General features: G+C 39.1%; 1 protein-coding gene across 10 annotated transcripts in view; it reads right to left on the bottom strand.

The window, feature by feature from the left end:
• Positions 1-24,406, bottom strand: part of CSNK1G3 (casein kinase 1 gamma 3) — a 116,187-nt gene extending 91,781 nt beyond the window's left edge. For 2 of the 10 annotated variants that reach the window (XM_027546990.1, XM_027546991.1), the window contains exon 1: positions 23,989-24,406. The gene's annotated coding sequence lies outside the window, so the exon portion shown is untranslated. Of the gene's footprint in view, positions 1-9,083; positions 9,102-23,988 lie in introns of those variants that run through there. The other 8 variants (XM_027546989.1, XM_027546987.1, XM_027546988.1 and 5 more) reach the window with 8 other exon arrangements.
• Positions 24,407-25,130: the final 724 nt, after the last annotated feature.

Here is a 25,130-nt window from a genome sequence, read left to right as displayed (position 1 = left end):
GGTGGACCTCCAGCTTCCTGGGAAGCCCACTCTGGTCTTGCCTCACCGTGATTACTGTGGGAATCATTAGGGAAAAAAAAGAAAAACCTCAATAGAACAATAGTAAAGATATGCAATCAGTAATCAAAAACCTCCCAAGAAAGAAAAGTCCAGGAAAGAATGAGGAACAATTAGAACTCTCAATTCCTAATGGGAATATAAAATAGTACAACTTTGATTCTAAGGAAGTTTGATAGTTTATTCTAAGTAAAATATACACCTATCTGATGTCCTAACAATACCACTCTTAGGTAGTTACTCAAGAGAAATTAAAACATATATTTAGAGAAAGACTTGTACACATGTATTTAGAGCAGCCTAAATCAGTAACAGCCAAAACTAAAAACAATCCTAATATCTACTAACAGGAGAACAGGTATACAAACTGATATATTCATTCAGTGGAATATTACTCAGTAAATAAAAAGGAAAGAACTGTTGATACATGTAACCATATGGATGAATCTCTCAGATATGAGATTGAGGTAAGTCAGGCACAAATGAGTAAGTATCATACAATTCTCATCAAATGAAGTTCTAGAATCAGCAAAAATAAGTTGTGGTGATAGAAAGCAGATCAGTTGTTGCCAAGAGTGGTTGAAAGCTTGGAAAGTGGCATAAGGGAACTTTACCAGAGAAAGGAATATTCTCTACTGTGCTTGGGAAGGGATTATACAAGTGTATACATGTATAAAAATTCATCAAACTAAAAATCTATGTGTTGTATTATATGTAGATAATACTTCAAAACATTATTTTTAGAAATAACCCACTCCAAAAATAATGCTACATCTCAAAGTTCATATGTTTTCTCTACTATAACTTTATCCCAAAACTCATGTGAAAACACTACAGCTTTTTAAGGTTAATGAACATGTAAGTATTTTAGAAGGTTTTCTTTAAAAGAGCCCTTTCAGGGGACTTTCCTAGCAGTCCAGTGGTTAAAAGACTCCACCATTCCAACACATGGGGGTGTGGGTTCAATACTTAGTTGGGGAACTAAGATCCCACATGCCACAAAGTGTAACCAACAACAGCAACCAAAACAAAAAGGGCCCTTCTACATTTTTTTCTATTTAGAAGAAAGTAATTTCCTTCCCATTTGCAATTTTTCATGCTATTTTCAATATATACCTTTTCATTTACCAAATATCCAAAAGACATTCTACATGTTGTAAGAATTCAAATACAAAGTAAAAATATCCTTGGGATGCCCATACGTCTTGTCCTTCATCCCACTTGCTCTCCTCAGATGTAAACATTACTTTCAGTTTGTTTTATATGATCCAACTCTTTTTTGTAATTCCTGTGCATGGATATGTTTATGTATAGCAATACTTGCAGGTCTGTTTGTTTTACAGAATAGGTCAGGGTACAGCCTCTGATGAACTAAAACTTCCTCCCAAAAGAAAGAGCATTTGAAAGCATGTCATCCACTGAAAAACTTTTGCCTTTTCCCTTTCATAACCCTCCACTCACACGGACCCTGGAGGATCAAGGGCCAGCTTAATGAATGGCTGAGGAGGCAGTAGGAAAAGTCAAGAGACGGCCCCAAATTCCTTCCCCAGAAGAAATTTCAAGAGACAGGAAGAAGTGATCGAATAGCTTAAAACTGTACTTGAAAATGGAACAAGTATTAACACCCCAAAATAATTCTTGACAAACTGAACTTATTCCTATTAATATATGGTAAGAATCAATGGAAACCGGCCACTTATATCATTTATGAGTGGGGAAAAAGAAATAATCAAAGTATACAATTTAGTGGTTAGTGAGAAACGAAGCTGTTTCCTATTTTACTCCATCCTTTTCACCACATTCAAGAAACTGCTCACAAACCTGTCTTACTAGATTTCTTTAGTCTTTTAATATAGTTAACAAATAGAATTTTTGATTAAATATTTTTTTATTAAGGATCCTAAAGAGTGCTAGTACTTTCCCTATTGTTGCACCTATCAAACAGTATTAGTATAGACAAGTCTGTCTATAGTCATGGTCAGCAAACTCCAGCCTGCAGGCTAAATCCAGGCTCTTGTCCACTATACACAGTCTACAGACTAAGAATGGTCTTTACATATTTACATGTTTGGAGAAGAAACAGTATTTTGTGACACATGAAAATTATATGAAATTCAAATGCTGGTGTTCATAAACAAACTTTCATTAATAATCATCCATGCTAAGTCACTTATGCATTGTTAAAGCTGCTTCACGCTACAAGACAACAGTTGTGAGACCGTGTGGGGCACTCTTATCATTTCACAGTGCTGCCAGAAAATCACAAACTGCAGTGATTTTCATGCTTCTAAGGCATAGTGGAGTGTGGATTATGTATTTCAAATCAGATGGCAAAGTGCTGTGTTTATTATGTAATGACAGTAAAGAATATAATATACTTGGACATGACCAAAAGTACTAGTTTTCTGTTACTGTGGAACAAACTACCAAAAACTTAGCAGCTTATAGCAATACATTTATTAGTCCAGAGTTTCTGTGGATTAGAACTCTGGGCACGACTCAGCTGAGGCATTTGCTCAGGGTTTCACAGACTTCATCAAAAGATCAGTTAGATGACATTCTTATCTGGAGGTGAAAATGGGAAAGAATCTTCTTCCAAGTTCCTTCAGATTGTGGACAGAACTCACACCCTTGCAGTGTATAACTGATGGTGTGATGGTGTCAGCTTCTTGCTGGCTCTCAGAGGCCACCCTCGGGTCCTAAAATGGTGTCGACAGTTCCCAGCAGCTACCAACAGTTCCTTGCCACACAGGCTTCTCTAAAATGGCCACTTCTTCACACCCCTAAGAAGAACCTCTAGCTCCAGTCTTTGAAGAATAAGTCTTAAATGCAGCAACGTAACCTTCTTTCACACCCAAGTCCCAATCTTTGTACCATGCTCCAATACATCAGTTCTCCCAGGTCTTGGAATCCCTACTAGCGCTTCCAAACCTCTTTGATGTTGCCTGCCTGGCTATGTACTAGAAAAAGCATTGTATTAAAAAAAAAAAAGTCATCTTCGAGTCTCAACTAGTTGTAAAGCCTTAGGCAAGGCCTAATCTGTCTAAGCTTATTTTAATAATTATAAAATAGGAGGATTAGATTAAGAGACTTCTGAGGCTATTCTTACATTATACACATTATTATAATTGTCTGCTGTATTTGATGACAAGGACTCATTATGTAACCTGGTGATCTCTGAACCTAGCATACTGTCAGGCACCTAGGACAGTCAATAGCTACTACAGATTAAGACATGAGTTTTTTTCTATCTCTAAACATTTTCAGGTTTTGGTGGTATGATTCGTACCTAGAGCATTCCCAGTTACATATCACTACACCCCCCAGCATCAGTCTCTCCATTCACCTGATGCACTCGCTGAACCTCACCAACCAGTATGCTATAAGCACTGCCAAGCATTTCCTGTATGTGACAGCATTCCCTTGCCTGAATTACTCTTCTCATCTGGTCTATGTCTGTGCCTTTGGTGCTGATTCGTTCTACACCAAAGAAAAATCAGTTTTGAAAATTAAAGATATCCTTTTAGCTACAGTTGATAACTGGTACATCAGAAGTCACAAATCCAAATGGCCACAGAGGTACCATAAAGAGAGTGAATCAAATAGAGTGTGAGACAATAAGTAGTACTGGGGGCTACAGCAATCTGGAAAGCAAATACTCCAATTAGAGGTGGCTACCACTCAGCTGTAAACAACTGCCACCATTCAGGACCATCAGATGTCCAAATTTTTCAAGAAAAATCCAGAAACCTGGATTTTACATAAAATCTCTCCAGTTGCCATTTGCTAAGCACTTAATTTGCTACATATTTTAAATAGATCAGCTCATCAGTTCCCACAATTATACTATTTCAATCCCTATTTTTACCAATAAAGAAAACTAAAACATAGAGCAATTGTACAACCTGACCAGCATCATCAAGTTAATAAATGGTATAGTGAGAACATGATCACAAGGAGTCAGATTCCTGAGTTCACATTCTTATCCACTTAAACTCTGATGGTGTTTCCACTAATTCTCTGGCCTCCCAAAGTCTAAAATGTGTCTGCCTTTCTGTCTGGATCGGCAGGTACAGTCTGTCCCTTCCTGCCAGCCTGTACTGTCTCTACAGTACCTCAATGTTGTCAGATCCTAATTTGAGCCAAGGTGGCATTTTAAAGAAACCCCTGCCAAAAGACTAGTTCTTCAGTACAATGTAGAATGGAAGATCTGAGAACAAACTTCCTTGTGTTTTTTCCAAGTCTTGATTAAGAGTTCATTGTTTTACTCTTTAAGTATGATATTGGCTGTGGTTCCCTGAGTGCCTACCCTATGTGAAACATGCTGGTCAATAAGCCCCATCTGTGTAGACAGATTCAAGAGGCTGATACAGAAAAAGACAGCAGAGCAAACAGAATGGCAAAGAAAACCCAAACCATCTGCCCAGAAATAGTAACCTAATCACTCCTTCACAAATATGAACTGACAGAATCACTAATTCATGAAGAAAAGTAACAACAGGATAGAAAAATGCCCCCCAAAAAGCAAATTTTTAAAAATACAGGGAGGTACACCATTCAGAAAAAGGAAAACATTAAAAAAAAAAAAAAAAAAGATCCTCAGTGACTTTTGAGAAGGACAATAATAAACACTGAGTTAAGAAAATAATGCCATACTATATAGAATAACCAGAGTAGGAAAACAATCCTATTATGTGAAAGAAAAATAAAAAGAAACAAAAAATAAAGGAACAGAGACAGAAAGAAGCAATTCAATACCTCTGACTTCCAACTAATAAGATAAATTAGCATTAAGGACAGAGGAAATTAAGAAAAAGAAATTTTTCCTGAGCTACAGCAAAAAGGGCCCTGGGGGCTCATCAAGGAAGAAAACTAGAGAATTCCCTGGCGGTCCAGTGGTTAGGAATCCATGCTTCCACTGCAGCAGACACAGCTTCAGTGGCTGTTTGGGGAAGACGATCTCACATACTGCAGATGCAGCAAAGAAAAACAAAGAAAACCTAACACAGGCATTCCACTGTAAGTTCTAAGAGTGTAAGCAAGGTTAATTGATTTTCAGCTTTTAGAATCAATTTTATCCCCCCCAAATAAGATGTTATTGATGAAAATGTAAATTTTTCCAGGGTTAAAGTAACACTGCAATTGATAGACACTCAGCTGTTAAGGCGGAGTAGAAGTAGTAGAGGGAAGGACAGGGATATGAACACTTGCAACTTAGTAAGCACAGATTAAAGAGATAATGTAAAATTGCTAGAACAAACCTACATAGCATATTTAAAAGCAGAAACATTACTTTGCCAACAAAGGTTCGTCTAGTCAAGGCTATGGTTTTTCCTGTGGTCATGTATGGATGTGAGGGTTGGACTGTGAAGAAGGCTGAGCGCCGAAGAATTGATGCTTTTGAACTGTGGTGTTGGAGAAGACTCTTGAGAGTCCCTTGGACTGCAAGGAGATCCAACCAGTCCATTCTGAAGAGATCAGCCCTGGGATTTCTTTGGAAGGAATGATGCTGAAGCTAAAACTCCAGTACTTTGGCCACCTCATGCGAAGAGTTGACTCACTGCAAAAGACTGATGCTGGGAGGGATTGGGGGCAAGAGGAGAAGGGGATGACAGAGGATGAGATGGCTGGATGGCATCACTGACTCAATGGACGTGAGTCTGAGTGAACTCCAGGAGTTGGTGATGGACAGGGAGGCCTGGCGTGCTGCGATTCATGGGGTCGCGAAGAGTCGAACATGACTGAGCGACTGATCTGATCTGATCTCTGATGATTCTATCATAATTCTCAGCATACTAACTTATTTAAATATCTATATTAAAAAGGCAGAATTTATCTAAGGGATATATTTTCAAATTATCCTTGAGAACAGATTAATAATCAATTGCTTTTCTTTCATAAACAATTATAATTTTCATGGAGTATCATTCACTAATAAAGACAAAAAATGAGCTGCTAAATACAGAAAACATTAGATATAATCTGATTATATGAGTGAAAATGTAGGTCACAGGCATACTTCTAATTTGATGATCACTGATGAATCTTCAAAACAGAAAACAGAAAATCAGATTCTCTAACCTGCATGGCCCAATAATTTAGGACATTACAGAGCCAACTGACCTCCTTTAAGTTGCAAATAGATAAATCAAAGTAATCTGAGAACATATTAGTATAGTATGTTTTACTTCATAAAAAGCCATACAGCTAGCTAAAGCTTTCCAGTAAACATTAATGATCAGTTCTAAATTGTTTAAAATAATTATTAGTACTCTACCTATCTTCCCTTGGACTGCAAGGAGATCCAACCAGTCCATCCTAAAGAAGATCAGTCCTGGGTGTTCATTGAAGAACTGATGCTGAAGCTGAGACTCCAAAACTTTGGCCACCTGACTCGAAGAACTGACCCTGATGCTGGGAAAGATCGAGGGTAGGAGGAGAAGGGGACGACAGAGGATGCGATGGTTGGATAGAATCACCAACTCAATGGACATGAGTTTGGGTGAACTCCAGGAGTTGGTGATGGACAGGGGGGCCTGATGTGCTGCAGTTCATGGGGTTGCAAAGCGTCGGACACGACTGAGCGAATGAACTGAAACTATCTTCCAAAATAGGTTGTAATCAATATAGAATTTTCATGTACCTATAATTTTAAATATTAAAAGTATCTATAGGTATCTTTTCACATGCTGTTATTCAATATTCTTTGCAAATAAAAAAATCACATGCAATAGAAATTTTTAATTAATTTTTTCACAAGTTAGTTGTCATAGCATTGATTTCTCACTGCTTTATCTTAAATTTTAAAATCCATACATAAAATGAGCCATTCAGTGTTTTAAATGCCCAATGCAGTCTCTATAAAAAATGACACTACTACAAGTCTCCAAGCTTCTCCAAAATCTAAATGAGTAAGGATATTCGTGATGTGATGGCTAGCCGTTACATCACATGCTTCTGTTAGCAGCAAGTGTCCCAGTTACTGGTTTCTGGCATGAGCTCAACTGTGGTTGTCTAAGAAAAGACTAAACACTTATTTTTGAAAGCTAAATCATTAACTGTAATGACAAAAATGGAAATCAATTCTCTAATTACATACCACAGAAACTTATTTTATCTCAGAAATGTTTAGTAACTATCATCTACAACACTTTAGATTTTCAAAACCTGATTTCAGCGATGTCCCTTGTATATTTCTGTTAAGACCCAGAAAATTCTAGCCTTTAAAATTTATCATCAGTTTTATTAGACAACAGTGTTCCCCAAACTGTGGATAATGACCCATTACTGGGTGTTTAAACAAATGGGTCTTAAGCAACAGTTTTTTAAATAAAATAGTATCAAAGAAAGAAAGAAAATAGAGTGCTCAAATGTAGTAAGAATAGTTTTGTTTAATGAGATTTTGTTTTGGCTCCTTATATGAATATATACATATCACTAGGATACAATGCAAAATATATTTCTCTAAGTTGTGGTAAATATTTTTCTATGCACTGTAGTCAAAAATATTTCTAAACTTGAAAGCTACTGCATAATACATAATAGCAAAGGAGTAGCAAAACATACTATATTCAGTTATAACTAAGTCAATTTTATGGGAAATTGTATTAAAATCTCAACTTTCATAAAATATGTAAGTATTACTGAAAGTCTAATTAAGTAAATTTTCTAATTATCCACATCTAATTGTTCTCTAGGTAACTAGGATATGACCATTCCATAGGCCCTCAAAATGTCTTCTGAGGACATGTGCCTCCTCTTGAATTTCACAGTTGAACTTATACTCCCGTTGGTAACATCCCTTATCACTGCTAGTGAATCTCCATGTTTGAAAGAGGAGGGAATGTTTAATTTGAAAACTAAACCCCTTAACCCCTCCAGCCCCTTAAGCACTTATAAACACATCCAATCATGCTCATCTCCTGTACGATGGAAATCAAAAATCAAGTAGACATCATATTAAATTTATACTAAGAGCAGGTCATCTCACTATCTCTAAGCATAGACTTGACTACAAATCTCAATCACAGGAATGATGTTAAACTCCAAGCCATCAATGAAAAAATCATGTTCCATTTGGGGGCACTTACTCTCATCCAACAAATACTTGAGTATTTACCCTATTGTTGCTGTTGTTTAGTCACTAAGTTGTGTCCAACTCTTTGAGATCCCATGGACTGCAGCCCACCAGGCTACTCATAATTTATATGATCATCTCTTTTCCAAATAAAGGAAAGAAAAAGGTATCAGAGGACAGGCAGGCCATGTATGGCTCTGAGATACTACAAGCAAGCGGAATAACACCTCACAAGTCAAAGATCATTGATACTGTAATTTCAGCTCTCCAAGACATAGCTATGAGTCAGAAGAAAAAACAAAAAAATTCACCAAAGGAGGTCACAAAATGCATATTCTGTTCACTTAATAAGAGCCCCTGAACTCCATTTTAACATAATTCTAACAAGTTTACACTAGAAATCAAACTGGAAAATTTGAGGTGACTTATAAAAACATGACAGAGAACAGGAAGAAGGCAACCTTATACAACTTCAATAAATTCTGGCATCTACGCATGACAGCACAGTTTGTAATTGATGTTTAGAATGAGAACTGGGCATCAGCAAGATCTGAATATGCTTAGAAAACACTGAGAAAAACAGTACTACTGTGTAAAGTTTACCATTTAAAACAATGTTAATAAAATATTTAACTATAAATACAAACTTCTAATTCATCTAACAGGTTGTTCCCTAATAATACCAGATAAATGAGAAAACACTTCAGGAAAGTCAGCAGCTATTTCATGCATGGTTCCCATAACAAAGTTACATTCTTTCTTAACTACAGTGCTTGTTTCCTAATTTATAAAAATGTTATTAAAAACAACAGTTTAATGTAGGCAAAGGCCTCAGATTTAAAACAGTCATTCAAGGGTATTAGCATTTGAAAATTCCAATTATGAAGTTAATATTGTCAACCCTCATTGCAGAAAGGGCTTATCAGTATAGTTAGTGTCGGCTGCTTACTTGTGTCTGACTGTAGACCGCCAGGCTCCTCTGTCCATGGAATTCTCCAAGGAAGAATACTGAAATGGGTAACCATTTCCTTCTCCAGGGGACGTTCCCAATCCAGTAATCAAACCCAGGTCTCTCCTGCACTGTAGGCAGATTCTTTACTGTCTGAGCTACAAGGGAAGCCCCTAACTAGTATAATCGACAGTAAATCATAAATATGTTGACTTCTACAAAACTGTGGAATGGAACATGTAACAGGTGACAGAAACTGGCTGAAAGGACAACCACTTCTCCGTGAGAAGGATTTTCTTCTGCCTAGTTCAAACCAAAAGAATCCGTCCCCAAAGTAGTGCTATAAACCTGAAGACAGAGACAGAATTGATCCAAAGGCACCTTAATCCCCAATATGAACACCAGGGTTAAGGCCTAGATTTTTGCTTTTTGTTTTGCTTTTTTTTTTTTACAAAGATCAGGGCTGCATGATCTTAGCAAGAAAAAATAGTTCCAAACCATACGGAAGATTGCATTCACTGAAAAGTGAGACTCCCCAAAATCACTATCTCCAACAGATCTACAACTATAAAAATATCATGTTCAGAATTAAATGTTATTGTCAAGATATTCTGGTATACAATCAAACCAACAAATTACTAGAGTAACTCAATACAGCCAATTTAAATTTTAGGAACTGATTATTAGTGGAACTCTCCTACATTACTGGTGGGAATACAAAATGCTTTAGAAAACAGTTTGACAGCTTGCTATAAAGTTAAACATACACTTGCCATCTGTGTGTGTTAGTTGCTCAGTCGTGTCTGACTCTTTAAGACCCCATGGACTGTAGCTTGCCAGGCTCCTCGGTCCATGGGATTTTCCAGGCAAGAATATTGGAGTGGATTGCCACTTTCTTCTTCAGGGGGTCTTCCCAACCCGGGGATTGAACCCAGGTCTCCCACATTGCAGCAGACTCTTTACCGTCTGAGCCACCAGGAAAGCCATACTTGCCATATGACCTAACAATTCCCCTAGAAAGCTACCCAAGAGAAATAAAAACTTAGATTCACACACAAAAACAAAACCACATACAAAGTTTTGTGGCAGCTGTATCCATGATCACAAAAACTAGAAACAAGTACTTCAACTGGTGAATGGATAAATATGCTCAAGTATATCCATTATGATGGATTATTGCTTAGCAGCAAATAGAAACCACTGATACACACTACAACATGGATGAAACTCAAATGCATTCTGCACTGTGGAAGAGAGATTTAGAAGGCTACACACCACATGATTCCATTTACATGGTATTTGGCAAAAGTATAGAAAGAGAGCAGTGGTTGTTGGGGCTAGAGTGGGAGAAGGGCTTAAGTACAAATGGGCAGCATGAGAGAATACTCTAGGGTGATAAAACTGCTTTCTAATTTGCCTGTGATGGGGAGTGAAGTTTGCTGTGTGAACTTAAAAGAGAGAGAAAAACTTTAATATAAAAAATATCTTAAAATCATAATTAACTGAAATGCTCAAAAAAATAGAATATTTCCTTTAAATTGTCCAGCTAGCCCATGAATGCTTTTCATTTCAAAAATCTTTCTATAATGTATCTCTCTACTCTTAAGCCTGAGAAAGTCAGTCAGAGGGTTGGTTTATTACTTTATTTAAACTAGGCCCAATTTACTTGTTTGAAGTTTGTCTTATACAACTGTGATGATGCAAACTAAACTGGTCTGGGATGAGTATGGTGCCTCAGGAGGGATTTAATTAATGAAGGTTCTTCCATGTTAAAATTCTCCCTACAAAAAAAAAAAAAAATTCTCCCTAATAAAAGATGAAATGATTAATCTATTCAACAAACAAGCAATCATTAGAGGCCTATTACATACCAAACACAGGAAATACAAATGGCAAATAAAACCATCACAATCCCTGACATCACATAGCTTAGACAAACCATACACAAGGTTAAATCTGTCCTCCAGGAGAATCGCAGTGCTTTCAGGGGACACAGCAGGTGCACCATAACTAAGCACGCTGTGTGTGCTTAGCCCCTTGGTCGGGTCGACTCTTTGAAACCCCATGGACTGTAGCCCGCCAGGCTCCTCCGTCCATGGGATGGGATTGCCCAGGCAAGAATACTAGAGTGGGTTGCCATTTCCTTCTCCAGGGGAGCTTCCCAACCCAGGGATTGAAACTGCATCTCCCACACTGCAGGCAGATTCCTCACCAGTGAGCCACCATGGAAGAGGTCTAAATTTCCCATTAAGATTTACACCTTAAGGTGTCTAGTGTCATGGCAAACACAAAAAGACATGGACCACAGTGCTCACCATTACCCTTCAGTATCTAAGGATGGAAAGAAAGCAAAGATTATACACACAGAACACTATCCATGCACAGCAGTGCAATAATCACTCCCCTATAGAAAGGTCCTCGTTAGGGAAAGAGAATGTGCACATTTACTTCTGTCACCTTTTCAGCAAACAAATTTCTGTATTTTTCTGATACAGAATACCGTAAGTATAAACTTCTCTGGCTGAGGAATATTATTTTAAAGGGAAGGGGGCAGGGAAGTAATCAAGAAAAAAAGAAACAGGATGGGGGGGGGGGAGAGAAGCCAGAGTAGGTATGAAGATTTTTGCAGTGAACTCTTAAAAACAAATTAAGGAAGTTTAAGGAAACTAAAACAGAGGCACTGCAACCACACCCCTTCTACTTTCTGTTATGAAAAAGGAAGCCAAGATATTAAAAAAAAAAAAAAGATGGGTGCCTGCAGGTGCTGTGGCATGAAATTACCATGAGTTACAGAGGTAAACTTACATAATGCCAAGGACCAAAGAGAGTGTGATGAATGCTCAGCTATGCTGAAGTTACCCGAAACATTGTCCATCTCAAGCATCCTAATTACACAACGCTTCTGGGACCACAATGGGCCCCACAAGACTCGGTTGTCGAAAAACCAGAAAAGCTTTCAACAACTGCTAAAGAAATAAACCCAGATTAAAACAAAGTGCCTCTTGGTATCCACATACTTACAACTGTAAAAAGCAAGAGAAGTCTACCAGGATCTTACTCAAACTCCATCTCAGAGGAGTAAGATACTGAGTAGTTCCTATCCTAAGCAAATGACAGAAGCAAATCAATGCCGTTTCACAGTTCCTTTTCCAAAGTTCTTGCAGCTAATCATTCTGGAACTCAGAATTTCAGGGCATTTTTGACAGGTGATACAGTGTGTAAACACTATGTACTTTGAAATACCCACAGAGAAAGCAGAATGGCACAGAGAAGTCTGAGACAGCACTGTGACTAAACATTTACTATTTCTGCAGTGAAACCCACAGTCACGTGAAATAAAAGACAGTTAACAAGATTTGGGAATAAAACCAATTTGTGTCATATATACCAAAAAAAATTGTTTTTGTTTTCAGGGCATTTAGGATGTCAAAACTATTGATAAGAAATTGTGGTCCTGTTGAAGAGTACCCATTAATCCATTACTAATTATATGTGCAAGATATAACTGGTAACCTCTTTATCATGGCTTTTACTGTAGTATATTGATGAACTCAAAATAATTCTAAAAGTCTCCCAATGGTTCACACACAGTATCTCCTCTACACTCTGCTGTGCTGTGCTTAGACACTCAGTTGTGTTCGACTCTTTGCAACCCCGTGAACCATAGCCCACCAGGCTCTTCTGTCATGGGGACTCTCCAGGCAGAAATACTGGAGTGGGTTGCCATGCTGTCCTCCAGGAGATCTTCCCAACCCAGGGATCCAACTCAGGTCTCCTGCATTACAGGCAGATTCTTTACCAGCTGAGCTCCCAAGGAAGCCCCCTACACTGTACCCACTCTTAAATTTCTCTACCACAAATTCTCCTATCAGGGCAGTTTACAAATATCTAACCATTGACATTGATAGAAAAAAATGCCACATCCAAATTTGCCACTATGAAAAAAATGTTCATTGAATGGAATTTAATGTATTAAACTCACAAAATGGCTTGCTCTCATTCTGTCATAAGAAAAATGCTATAACCAGTAACAGTGTTCCTGACCTAGGGAGGAGCAGTAAATGAGTCACCTTGGAACCTGATTTCCCATAAATGACAAGATACAATAACCATAAAACCCTAGTATCATAGTGTACTTACAAGTATACATTTACTGACTATATCTGATATAAGTAATATACTACATTCACAATATACTATAACTGAAGTACTAAACTATCTCCACCAACGGGAAAAACAGAAACAATACCTCATCAACAATGGTAAAAAAGAGTAAAGCAGAAGTACAATTACACTAAAATACCATTAAGGCTCCTTCCATGCTTATGTTCCATGAAAAATACAACTCAACAATATTGCAAATATGATAAATATAACCCAAAACTAATCAAATTTTGATGAGTAACATTCTTACACTAACTTTAAAGACAGGATTGCTTTTATCACTTAGGTTTCTTAAGATTTTGAGAGGAATAAGGACACTACACGTAATGACCAAGGGTTCAATCCAAAAAGAAGATGTAACAATTATAAATATATACCCAACATAGGCTTCCCACGTGGCTTAGTGAGTAAAGAACCCGCCTGCCGGCGCAGAAGACGCAGGAGATTTGGGTTTGATCCCTGGTCAGGAAGATTCCTGGCGGAGGGCATGGGAACTCACTCCAGTATTCTTGCCTGGATAATCCCATGGACAGAGGAGCCTGGCAGGCTACAGTCGACAGGGTAGCAAAGAGCTGGACACGACTGAAGCGACTGAGCATACACGCACACATGCACCCAACAAAGGAGCAGCTCAATATGTGAGGCAAATACTAACAACAATAAAGAGAGAAAGTGATGGTAACAATAACAGTGGGGGACTTTAATACCCACTTTCACCAATGGACAGATCATCCAGCAAAAAATCAGTAAGGAAACACACTTATATGACACTTTTAGAAGAGTTGGACTTAATTGATATTTAAAGAGCATTTCATCCAAAAGCAGCAGACTACACATTCTTTCCAAGTACACATGGAACATTCTCCAGGTGCCTTAATTTAATCTGATAAATTTCCTTTAACAAATTTTCCAAATGTCAAAACTCCACTAATTGTGGTGCCATACTATTCAAAAGATGCTAATGAACAAGCAATACAGTAGCCTAAGGATTCTGAGTGTGAAACCCTAAAGAGAACTCACTTCACTAACCTGTTCCTCTTGCATATATTTTCTATGCATTTCTTTCTTATCTTTACACCTCCATCCCTGATTTAAAAGACAATCTGAAAGTAAAAGGAAGTCATTTTTTCAAAAAGAGCTAAGAGATACACATAAAAAATGAAATGAGTCATTTTTAACCCTGAAGTACATTGGAATCACCTGTAGAAATCCTAAAATAGATCAACACCCTGGCCCCATAGCCAGATTCAACAGCATGGGTAGAATCCCAATATCTGTCATTTTTTGAAACTCCACAGAAAATGTTAATGTGAAGTCAGGGCTGAGAACCACTGGAACAAGCTGCCTTCTCTACAACCTCTTTCTCTCATCTACTCATAAGTATTAGCACTCCCAGCCCTATAGCAAGGACTGAAAGCACCATCTTTAAAATTGCCCAATTTTGTTCTCTTCTTTATTCTGTCACAGAAAAAAAAATTATTAATTTTCAGTTGGGAGATTTTTTAAAAAGTAAATATAGTAAAATTTATTTTAACTTATTTGATGTTCTCATTCCCAGTGCTCAGAACTTTATTGTTCAGTCAGCCTTCAAAAAACAACTTTCATTAGTAGAGTATTTAGATTAACAGAATATAAACACACAACACGTATTTCAATAATCAACTTTCAACAGACTATCAAAAAATACTCAAAAAAATAAGTTTCAAGGGCTGATTACATTGCTATTTTAACTACCCTAATATTTTCAGAATCTTAAATATATTAAGAAATACTATCAATAATATGTCCTGACATTCATATGACAGAAAACAAATTCAGTAAATAGTCTACCATTTTTTAAAAATAAAAACTGGCATTACGTGATTCCACATCTTTAAGATTTACACTTTGGGAGGTGGGAGGGTGGGTGGTGCAGAAATGTTAATATTGTTTTCAGATCCCTGGAACAAAAGAATATAAAATACTGTTTCATAAAAATATACATCTACAAATACCAGTTTCTTTTTCAAGTGTCTCACCAACTATTGATACCTACTAGTTTCACCTCCAAAACAATGCTAGGTTATTTTTACATGCCCAACTAGGATTGTATGAAAAGGCTTTATAGTCATATATATATTGAAATATCAGGCATTTTCTCTTCCTGTAACATTACCTACTATATTCGCCTGAAAGTATTCATTGCAATAAGTATTTCACAGAAATAGAAAATAAACATGACACAGACTGGGTGTAAGGGGAAAAATAAATTTTCACTTCCCTTTTTATTAAAGGAAATTCTGACTGTAACTTTGACTCCAATATATCATACTCTGATGCCCTGCCAAGTATACCACCTGAAGTCAAAAACTAAACAAGTTTAAAATAGATAACACAATTAATAATTACAAAAATTCAGAAGTCTACTACTTTTATAAAATGTTCTTGTACCATATGGTATCATACAGCTAATTTCAACTTAAAATTTTAAGAAACATAATTTTAACAAGCCCAGTTTTTTAAATAAAGGCTATTACAATGCAACAGTGCATTCAGTGCATACTCTATTCAAGGTAATTTACAATGAAAGTGGACTATGGTAAATTCTAGGTTGGAGAAAACATCCCATCCCCAAATTTTATTTTCTTCCCTCAAATGAAAAACTCAGTATTTTTTTCTGATGGTCAAATAATGCACAATCATAGCTGAAAACCCAAACGATACAGAAAAGTATAAAAAGTGTAAAAATAAAAATCATCCCAAATCTATTTATAAATGTCATTAACATCCTTCCAGGGGATGGATGGATTTACTCTGTATGTTTACAACAACAATGCAGGGATTAGAATTACCATAATTAATGTATACTAATTATGTATTTATACATACATGTATTTCCATATATGTCCCCATAAACACACACACACACACACAATTTCTTTCTTTCACACATACAATAAAGAAATCTTTAAGATAACTTTCTTGAAACTAAAAATACAAGAACTGTTCCAAGCACTCAGTCTGCTTCTGCCTTTCCATTTCAGCAGGCCAGGTTTGAGGTTACTTTGTGTGGGGAGGCGGGGGGAGGGAGGGGAAATCCAAGTGTGCTGTTTTTGTGGGCTGCTTGAGGGAAGATTAAAAGATTTGTCTGTTTGCTTGTTTTATTTAAACACATATGCACACAAACACACACATACATATACACTTCAACTCTGGCTAAAATTTTCCAAACCCTGAGAACTTTAAAGGTTCTTGGCTGACTGCTTTATATAACTAGCCCATGGTCCTGAGCAAAATTGCAAAATACACAAATTTTTTCACAGCCTCTCCCCTTTTGGTTAGAAAGAGAATCAACCTATCAACCTATCAATGAGGATAGGAGGGTTCTATTAACCAGGTACGTGACAAGCATTTCAACCTTCCACAATTCAGTTATAAAAGTCTGTGATTCTCCTCTGGCCCTATAATTTTCAGGGGGGCGGCAGAGGGTGGGTGGCTGTAGTCAAGATAATATAACACCCATCTTTCCCTCCTACTTCAAAGAGATTCGTTGACTCAAAATAAACCAACCATTTCTGACTGATAAATTCCCATTTCCTCAAGGCATCTTACTCTCCTCCAGGTGTCACAAAGAAGTCTGATAAAATCAAAGATGTCGGGCAAGTTTTGTCCAGGAAGGAGGGCAACAACACACCAAAAAATTTAAATAAGTTTAGAGGTACAAGTTTTTAAAGTTAAAATAGCCCTATGAAAGTTAAAATAGCTTTTTTCCATGAAAAAAGTAATACTCAATTTTACTGACTCGAAAGTCAGTAAGAAACTAGCAGTGTTTTCAGCTCCTAAAATATTCATACCTGAGCATATTTAAGACAGTCACATAGAAACAGCTTTCTAATCTTTGATCTGTTACATTTGCACAACACTTTAAAGTTCAAAGTGCATTTGTATGCATTATTTATTTTCATCCTTTAAACAAGTAGATGTGGTGGTCACTATTGATTGCCTCTATAACATCCATTTCCCCCATATTCTTCCTTCCCACAGTTTTTTAGAACATCCTCCCTCCACCATGTAACTCAGGGAAATGTGACCCCATCCCCAACTGCAGGGACTATATCCTGAATAGTAGAAACTCACTACAGTAACCCTGTTCCCCGTGTCATAACTGGTTTAGAAGTGTATGTGATCTAATTCCGGTCAATAAAATATGATGAGGGACTTCCCTGGTGGTATGGTGTATAAGAATCTGCCTGCCAACGCAGGGGACACCGGTTCTATCCACAGTCCAGGAACATCCCACATCCCGCGGAGCAACTAAGACGGCCGCTGCGCCACAACTACTGAGCCTGCGCTCTAGAGCCCGAGAGCTGCAACTACCGAAGCCCACGCATTTAGACCCGGTGCTCAGCCACAAGAGAAGCCAGAGCAATGAGAAGCCCACGCACTTAGACCCGGTGCTCAGCCACAAGAGAAGCCAGAGCAATGAGAAGCCCACGCACCGCAACGAAGAGTAGCCCCTGCTCACCTCAACTAGAGAAAGCCCATGCGAGCAACAAAGACCCAACACAGCCAAAAGAAACAAAAACTTAAGGGAAAAAAAAAAAAACAGGAAGGCGAAAGTATGCAGGTAGGCTTGTGCAAAAGATGTCCTGGCCAACGCACCAGGATCCTGCTACCAGTAGCAGGAAGAACCCCATACACAGGGGAAAGCAGAGGCAAGTCAATTACACAGGAGCCAGCCAACACTCTGAAAAACTAGCCCTGCCTTCATACTTCAGTGTTCCATTTCAGAAGCTACTGCATTTCTGGTGTTGTAATGTGTGACACCAAGATAAATAGTATACCCCATCTACCTTTCCTTCTCCAACTTGGACCTTCTTCTCCTACACCTGCGTGCCTTCCTCTCCACTTGGGCTGAGCTAGACAGGAAAGGCGAGTAGTTACCATAAGCTGTTAAACCAGCACGCTTTGCACCAAGCTCAACAGCTCCTGGTATACATCAAGGGGATGGCATTTCCTCTTCCAAAGGACAATTTCCTCTACCAACTCACTCCTGCAGTCCCCACTCAGGTTGAGGAGATGGTGGAATTACAAATGGCTCTATCCATCCCTGACACTGTGTAACAGCTGAAAGAGAACACAGAAAATCAGATGAGGGACTGTATCAGGAAACAAGTGGATATCATGTGACTGGATAATTGAACAATTCATCCTAAAATATGAATGGCTGTATGCTCAGGAAGACCAGTATTTCTCTCTTTTTTAAAAGAGGATGCTGTTAAGTAAATCTCTGTGAGTATAAAAGAGGTGTTATTTCAGAAGTAGATACCTCTTTAATATATTATTGTTAACATACAGTTCATAAGTGAATTTTAAAAGGGAATCACAAAAAATCTACATACTTTAAACAGTTTAATGCCACCAACACTAAAACAATCACAAAACAGTCTTTAAATGCAGGTTGCCAAGGCCTTTCCTTCAAGCATAAGTCTACAGATTGTAGTCCTACTTTATTTTTCTTGCAAAAACCACACCCATAGTACATCACCTGTGATTTCCAGCTTCTGTCTCTTAAACATGGAAAGACATCTCACAACACTGAAAAGCAATTTTGCTGAAGAATCTTACTGTGAAATCTAAGATCTTTAGGGTTTTTTCCCCTAATCATTTAAGTTATTTCACCTAAAACTATTTTAACTATAATTGACTTCAACCACTCAATTACTCAACTGCTTTTCAAAGCAGCCACTGGGTCTCAAGATAAACACCTTTTTGCCTTCACAGTTCACTGAATAATGTTTCATTAAACTATGTAATTACAACAAGAGGTACAACTGCCATTAACTTGTATTCCCATCAGTTGCTGTATACCTTGTATACCTACCAAGAATCATTTGTCTTTGTAACAATTTGTTGGGTACAAAGATAAATGATTCTTGGTATGTATACAAGGTATACAGCAACTGATGGGAATAAAAGTTCAAGAAACTAGAGGGTAGTCTACTGCCTTTTAATGTAGCATGGACATCAAACAGTAAATGAATGGAGAATACAACAATCTTCTGAGTGGGTTAGAGAGGTGAGTTCAGAGATTCTCCTGTAACAGGCTATCCCTAATAGTCTTTGCTGATTCTACACACCAATCAACCCTCTGACAACTCATATACATCAGCAACTTCTACATTTATGAGAAGACTTTCACAGTGCCTACTGTGTGCCAGGCATCACATCCTGGCACTTCATACCAGTTTTCTCAATCCTGATGAAAAATATAATGGCAGAGAAACTATCCGCACTCTTTTCAGCTAACGAAAGCAGTTCAGCACCTAATCAGCTAAATATATGTAATAAATTTGAATACAGTTAAAAGTCTGACAACTCACTGAAGGAAAAAAACGTTAGAAACTTGTGTTTAAGAAAGAGGGCATCTATCATGAGATTTTTACCTAATTACAGTAAAAGCTGTAAAAAAAAAAAAAGTGGATATGGTATAGTCATTGGATATAAGTTATAGATTTTCATCAAATTAAATTATAACTATGTGATATGTCATTAGTAAAGAAAATGATCAAAATGTGTCTTATCTACCAAATACACAAATACTTCACGTTCAGAACTAAGACGATAAGGGATAAGAAGGAGAGACTATAACCAGTCACTTAATATGGTTAAAGAACAAATCACTATGCATCTTTCTTACATCCCATAATAGAAAGGAACCCAAACATTCACAGTTCCTAAATCTCAACTTTGAGAAGGGAGCTGGAAAGACCATGGCTAACAGCAGTCTCCACTGTCTCTAAAACTTACCCATCTCCACGTTTCTGTCTCATTCCATGTTTCCTGACTAGTTCAGAGGCTCTCCAAAGTCACTTTACATTAATAGATAATACACACTTGATCTCTACATATTAATAATCCCATGTATGGTTCTTTCCTATAGATTATCACAAAAACGATACTCTGCAGTAGCTTAAGTTACTAGAACCATATTTTCTGCTCCTAGAGAGTCTACGATTAGAAAACTACAGATATCCCCAAACCACCATTTCCAAAGAAATTACATCTTAGAAAAACAACACCCAAACACATATTAAAAACATTACTCAGTACCGCTAAATGCCAACTGCATAAGAGAAGACAAAAAGGAAGATGATAGAAGATTAGGGAAGATATCACTGGTCTAACACTGCAAAGTCAGAAAAAAAAAATGATTTAAATATGCCCTCTGCTACTCCCAAGATACACCTTAAACAGGATGCTTAAATTCTAGAAGACCGTTTCCTACTGTCGAAAGCAAGCGGTATACCACCTAACTCATAGAGCTGTCTTATAACAGTATCATTTAAGGTCCACAGACAAAGTGAGCATTTAATAAAGTGTAACAGGTACTGCTATTATTGGGAGATTTGAGATACAAATTCAGTTATAAAGTTAAGTCCTTGTTGAACACTAAGAAGGGAACAGTTAGTAAGAACTATCAATCTCCCCTGCAACATGACTAGATGATTAAACACTGGTGTCGTAAGGGTGATATTTTTTAAGTACCCCTTTGATAATGATTAAATTGGGGGTTAAATTTTTTTAGAGTTGTTGATACTTAAGATGACTAAAAACCTTGTACATATTGATCCAGAACTGTGGAATTTTCTCATGTTGTCATCTTACTATTACAGCCAATTCTCGTCCTATATAGATTCCTCACATTTCACTTCATCCATAGCAAATCTCACCTTAAAATGTATTAACAATAATATAACTATCCAAAGACCTGTATTTTGTTGGTTATTATTTTCAAATTCCCTCTATGTAGTCTGTTATATTCTTTTAGCAAGCTCTTGGAAACTAAACCACTTGTTCCATTCTGAAAAAATATGAACCAAAAACCCATGCCAGAATGACGGTCTATTATCAGCATGAAGGGGATACAGAGGAGACCCAGAGAAGAAATGCAAAGATTCCCATTTCTTTCCAGGTCACATGTTTAAAAATCTAGCTTTATTTCATATAACCAACTGCCAGATTACCACACACTCATATCCAAAAGCAAGTAAAGAAATATGACAAAGCCATGTATAAACTGTTTCATATACTCTTCTGGCTCTCCTCTATTAGCATGAAGGATAACAAATTGACTATTCTGTTATACTTTGTTTCCTTTAAACTTACTAGCCTTATTTTTGGAGAAGGCAATGGCACCCCACTCCAGTACTGTTGCCTGGAAAATCCCATGGATGGAGGAGCCTGGTAGGCTGCAGTCCATGGGGTCGCACAGAGTCGGATACGACTGAAGCGACTTAGCAGCAGCAGCAGCCTTATTTTCATAGGTATTCCCTATCACCTTAGAATCTATACACTAGGATCTTCATATGGTGAACTGACTCATTTTTAAATACAAGGCATTCTAGATGTCCATGGACTGATCACCACCTAATTTTATAGCTTCATTTCCCATAAAGACTTCCTGGCACAGAGCCTTGCCTCCAGTTCAACAGGCCCCACCATACCAAACCAACATGTCCGTGCTCAACTGCTCCCTTCACCTACAAAAATACCGCCGCTACACACACTGAACCATTTTGACAATTAAAATATTTTAAGGCCTAAATGGAGTATTACCAGCTTTAAACTCATTTGTAATTCCCAGTCAAAAATTAGTCTCTCTGTCTCACACACACACACACCATCACCACCACCCCCACATTTCCGTACATCTCTAATAAGCCCCACAGGAGTCCTGTGTTGCAATTATTTCTGTGCATGTCTGCTTCTCCCTTAAAGGTAACTAACTGGATCTAATTCCTCTTCATGTGTCAACCCACTCTTTCATCCTCAACACACAGTAAAAGTCCCTTGCACAAAGTAAAGTTTCAGTCTGAACTAAACTATTCCTTTGTTTGAATCCTAGTTCTTTTATTTGAAGGAATAAATGCATTTCATGTGCTGAAGATTTTGTTAATAGTTAATGCTTGCAAATCTAACAATGAAAATGTCAATAATTATATAATTCATTAATTTTTAGGTTAACGACCTCTTGGTCAATGAGCACACTAAATCATAGTTTAAAAAAAAAATCATTTTCCAAGATTCCCCCAAAAATCTCATACACATCAACATTAAAGTTAAACTTTCTGTTCCCCATTCTAAGAAGAACTACTTATACCTGAGGCATATCCAGAAAAGGAAGCTCCCTGAATACCAAAGTGTCTATACACTCTGCTCTGAATCTATACAAAAGCTACGCAATTTATTTTATTACATCTTTCTTCCAATTCCCATAAATATGATTTTCATGTTTTGTACAAAATATATGGTTAATGTATATAAAATATGAATATAATCTTAGCTCAGAATATAGTTAGACCAAAAGTTTGAAGTTTGGGAATAATTATAAAATACACTAAGTACATCTCTCCACTTCCCTCCCCCCCCAAAAGTTACTAAGAATGTCACAAACCAGATTTGATTTTTGGTGGGAAATGTTTTCTTAAACTGGCCTCACATCTTGCAACTTTTATGATACTTTTCTTTCACAATTTGCTTATTTATAGGGAAAGCAAATATTCTTCAAAAACATACACATGCCTTTACTAGACATTTTTAATTTTAAAAAGTATTCTAAGTCAGATATAGCTTAACCTCTTTTACTATCTGTGTGGGCCAATGTCAATTCCTATCACAAGAAGTAACTGCAAACGTAAAAGAAATTAAGTACTGACTTTTTCTTAACTTACTAAAAATCAGTAGGTTTTTAACTGTCCAATTAAAGTCGATGTTCTAAAACCAAAGGTTAAAAAAGGGTCACTTGCTGACCAGCCTAGGCACTCATTACAACAGAGTTAAAACTAATTCGCACAATGGCAGCAACAGTAGCCATCTCCCACACACACTCTCTCCCACCCATTAACTTTTCCTCCTTCCCTGGGAGAACTGGAACCATCCTAACACAGGCCTAACTACCCCCACCCCAGAAGCAAACGCACATCTCCATCACCACCCCGCAGAAAAGAAACGTGGGGGCTGTGGACCAGGAAAGCCGACGCTTCTGTGTGTCACTTCCCCTAGCAAGTGGGATAAACAAACAAACCAGCACCCTAACAGTAACCAGCAGAGTAATTTTGTTCCCCCGACTAATGCCTTGGGTAAGTTTTGAGCAAAGTCAAAAGCTCCAACAAATAGGTAAATCCCTGCCCCCCACCCCAAACCTGGAAACAAATACCCTATCGGGAAGTTTCTCCCCGAAATGAATGCTAGCCCCTGATCCCTCCCTCCAGCCGACCGATAGCTCCCACCCTCTTGCCTAAAATGCCTACTCCAAAGAGAATTGTCTGGACAAAATCGAGGAGCGCTGGGGGGCTGCACTCCCGACCTCTCAACCCTCCTCGCAAAAGCCCCTGCCTTTTCCCACCTCGCCCACATCCCCGCGGTCCCCACTCGCGCCGCACCACTCGGGCAACTTCTGCGGCCAGCCCGGCCCGCCGCCCGCGGCCCCCTCCCTGCCCAGCGAGCCCGCGGCGCCCTCGCCCCCCGGCCGCGGCCCCCTCCGGTCCCGCGCCTCCGCGCCCCAGCCCGGGTCCTCTTCGCCCACCCCTTCCCGAGGCCCCCGCTGGCGGCGCCGCCCCCGCCGCACCCTACCCCACCCCACTCAGCCCCGGACCCCAGCCCGCCCAGCCCCACCCGGGCAGGAGGGCGCCGCGGCCGCGCCGAGGCTGCCGGCGGGCCGGGGCCGCCCAGCCAGGCGCCAACGCACAGGGGGCTTTACCTCAGAGGCGCGGCCGCCAGCGGCGGGTCGGTCCCGGGCGCGGGCGGCGCCCCCCGGTCCGTCAGTCAGTGGCGGCGGGGGCAGCGGCGGCGGCACATTGCACCCGCCGGCGGCCGGAGGAGGAAAGCGAGCCACGCAGGGAGGGAGCGAGCGAGGTAGAGGGGGAAGGAACGAGCGAGGGAGGTAACGCAGCTCGGCTCGGACTCGGTCCCCTCACTACTGCCGGTGCGTCCTACCGCCGCCTGTGGCCGGAGAGTCGCCGCCCGGGCCGCTGCTGTCGCCACCGATGCAGCCGGCAATGAATGCACAGCGGCGCCTCCTCGCTTATCCGGAGGTCAAACATCCTTCTGCCTCGGGCATCCGGATCGGCGCCGGACCCGGAAGTGAACGCTTGGGGAAAAAAAAAATAAAAAAGGGAAGCGTCTCTCCAGCGGCGGCCGCCCCTTGAGCTGCCCGCATCAGCGAAAAGAGCCGAGTACAGCCGAAGGTTACACCGACTTGCTCAGATTGGTCGGCTTGCCGACCGGAAGAAAAGCAGATTGTTCATTGGCTGGAAAGGCCTATAAAAGTCAAGCCACGCCCCCTCCCTACCTCCGCACCCGTGGTGCGTGTAGAGATCGTGGAGTAATTGTGGTTACGCGCCTGTTTCCCTGGGTGAGGCCTTGGGAGAAGAGGCTTGGGTAGGTCTGTGGCGAGAACTGGGAGAAAATCGCTCATGGTTTAGAGGAGGAATGAAAAGTCCCCCTCTGCATGAATGAGCAGAGAGCCTAAGGACGCCATTGTGCCAAGTCAGGTTGCCGAGGCTTTGCTGAGTGTGAGGAGCACACCCCTCCAGGTGCCAAAGAATTTGAAAGCCTGGGCTCAGGGAATGACATCACTGGATTGACGTTTTCCCCCACTTTTTTGTAACTCCAGTGCTATATCAAGGATTCAGACGCTTAGAAATATACATTGTGGCTCACGTTTGCATTCCATTTGCTGTCTATAGAGAAGTAATTTGTGAGCTCAAGTAATCCTCTCAACTATATAGTGTGGTAACTATTATAATTACTGGTATCTATGTATCTATCTATCTAACCAATCTCCTGAAATTCCTAGAAACCAAACATCACTCAACTCATCAAATTGAAACCGATTCTAAA

Source organism: Bos indicus x Bos taurus, chromosome 7 (assembly GCF_003369695.1).
Source record: "Bos indicus x Bos taurus breed Angus x Brahman F1 hybrid chromosome 7, Bos_hybrid_MaternalHap_v2.0, whole genome shotgun sequence".
NCBI classification, from domain to species: Eukaryota; Metazoa; Chordata; class Mammalia; order Artiodactyla; family Bovidae; genus Bos; species Bos indicus x Bos taurus.
Note: the sequence above shows the minus strand (reverse complement) of the source record. Positions and strands in the feature narration are given on the sequence as shown.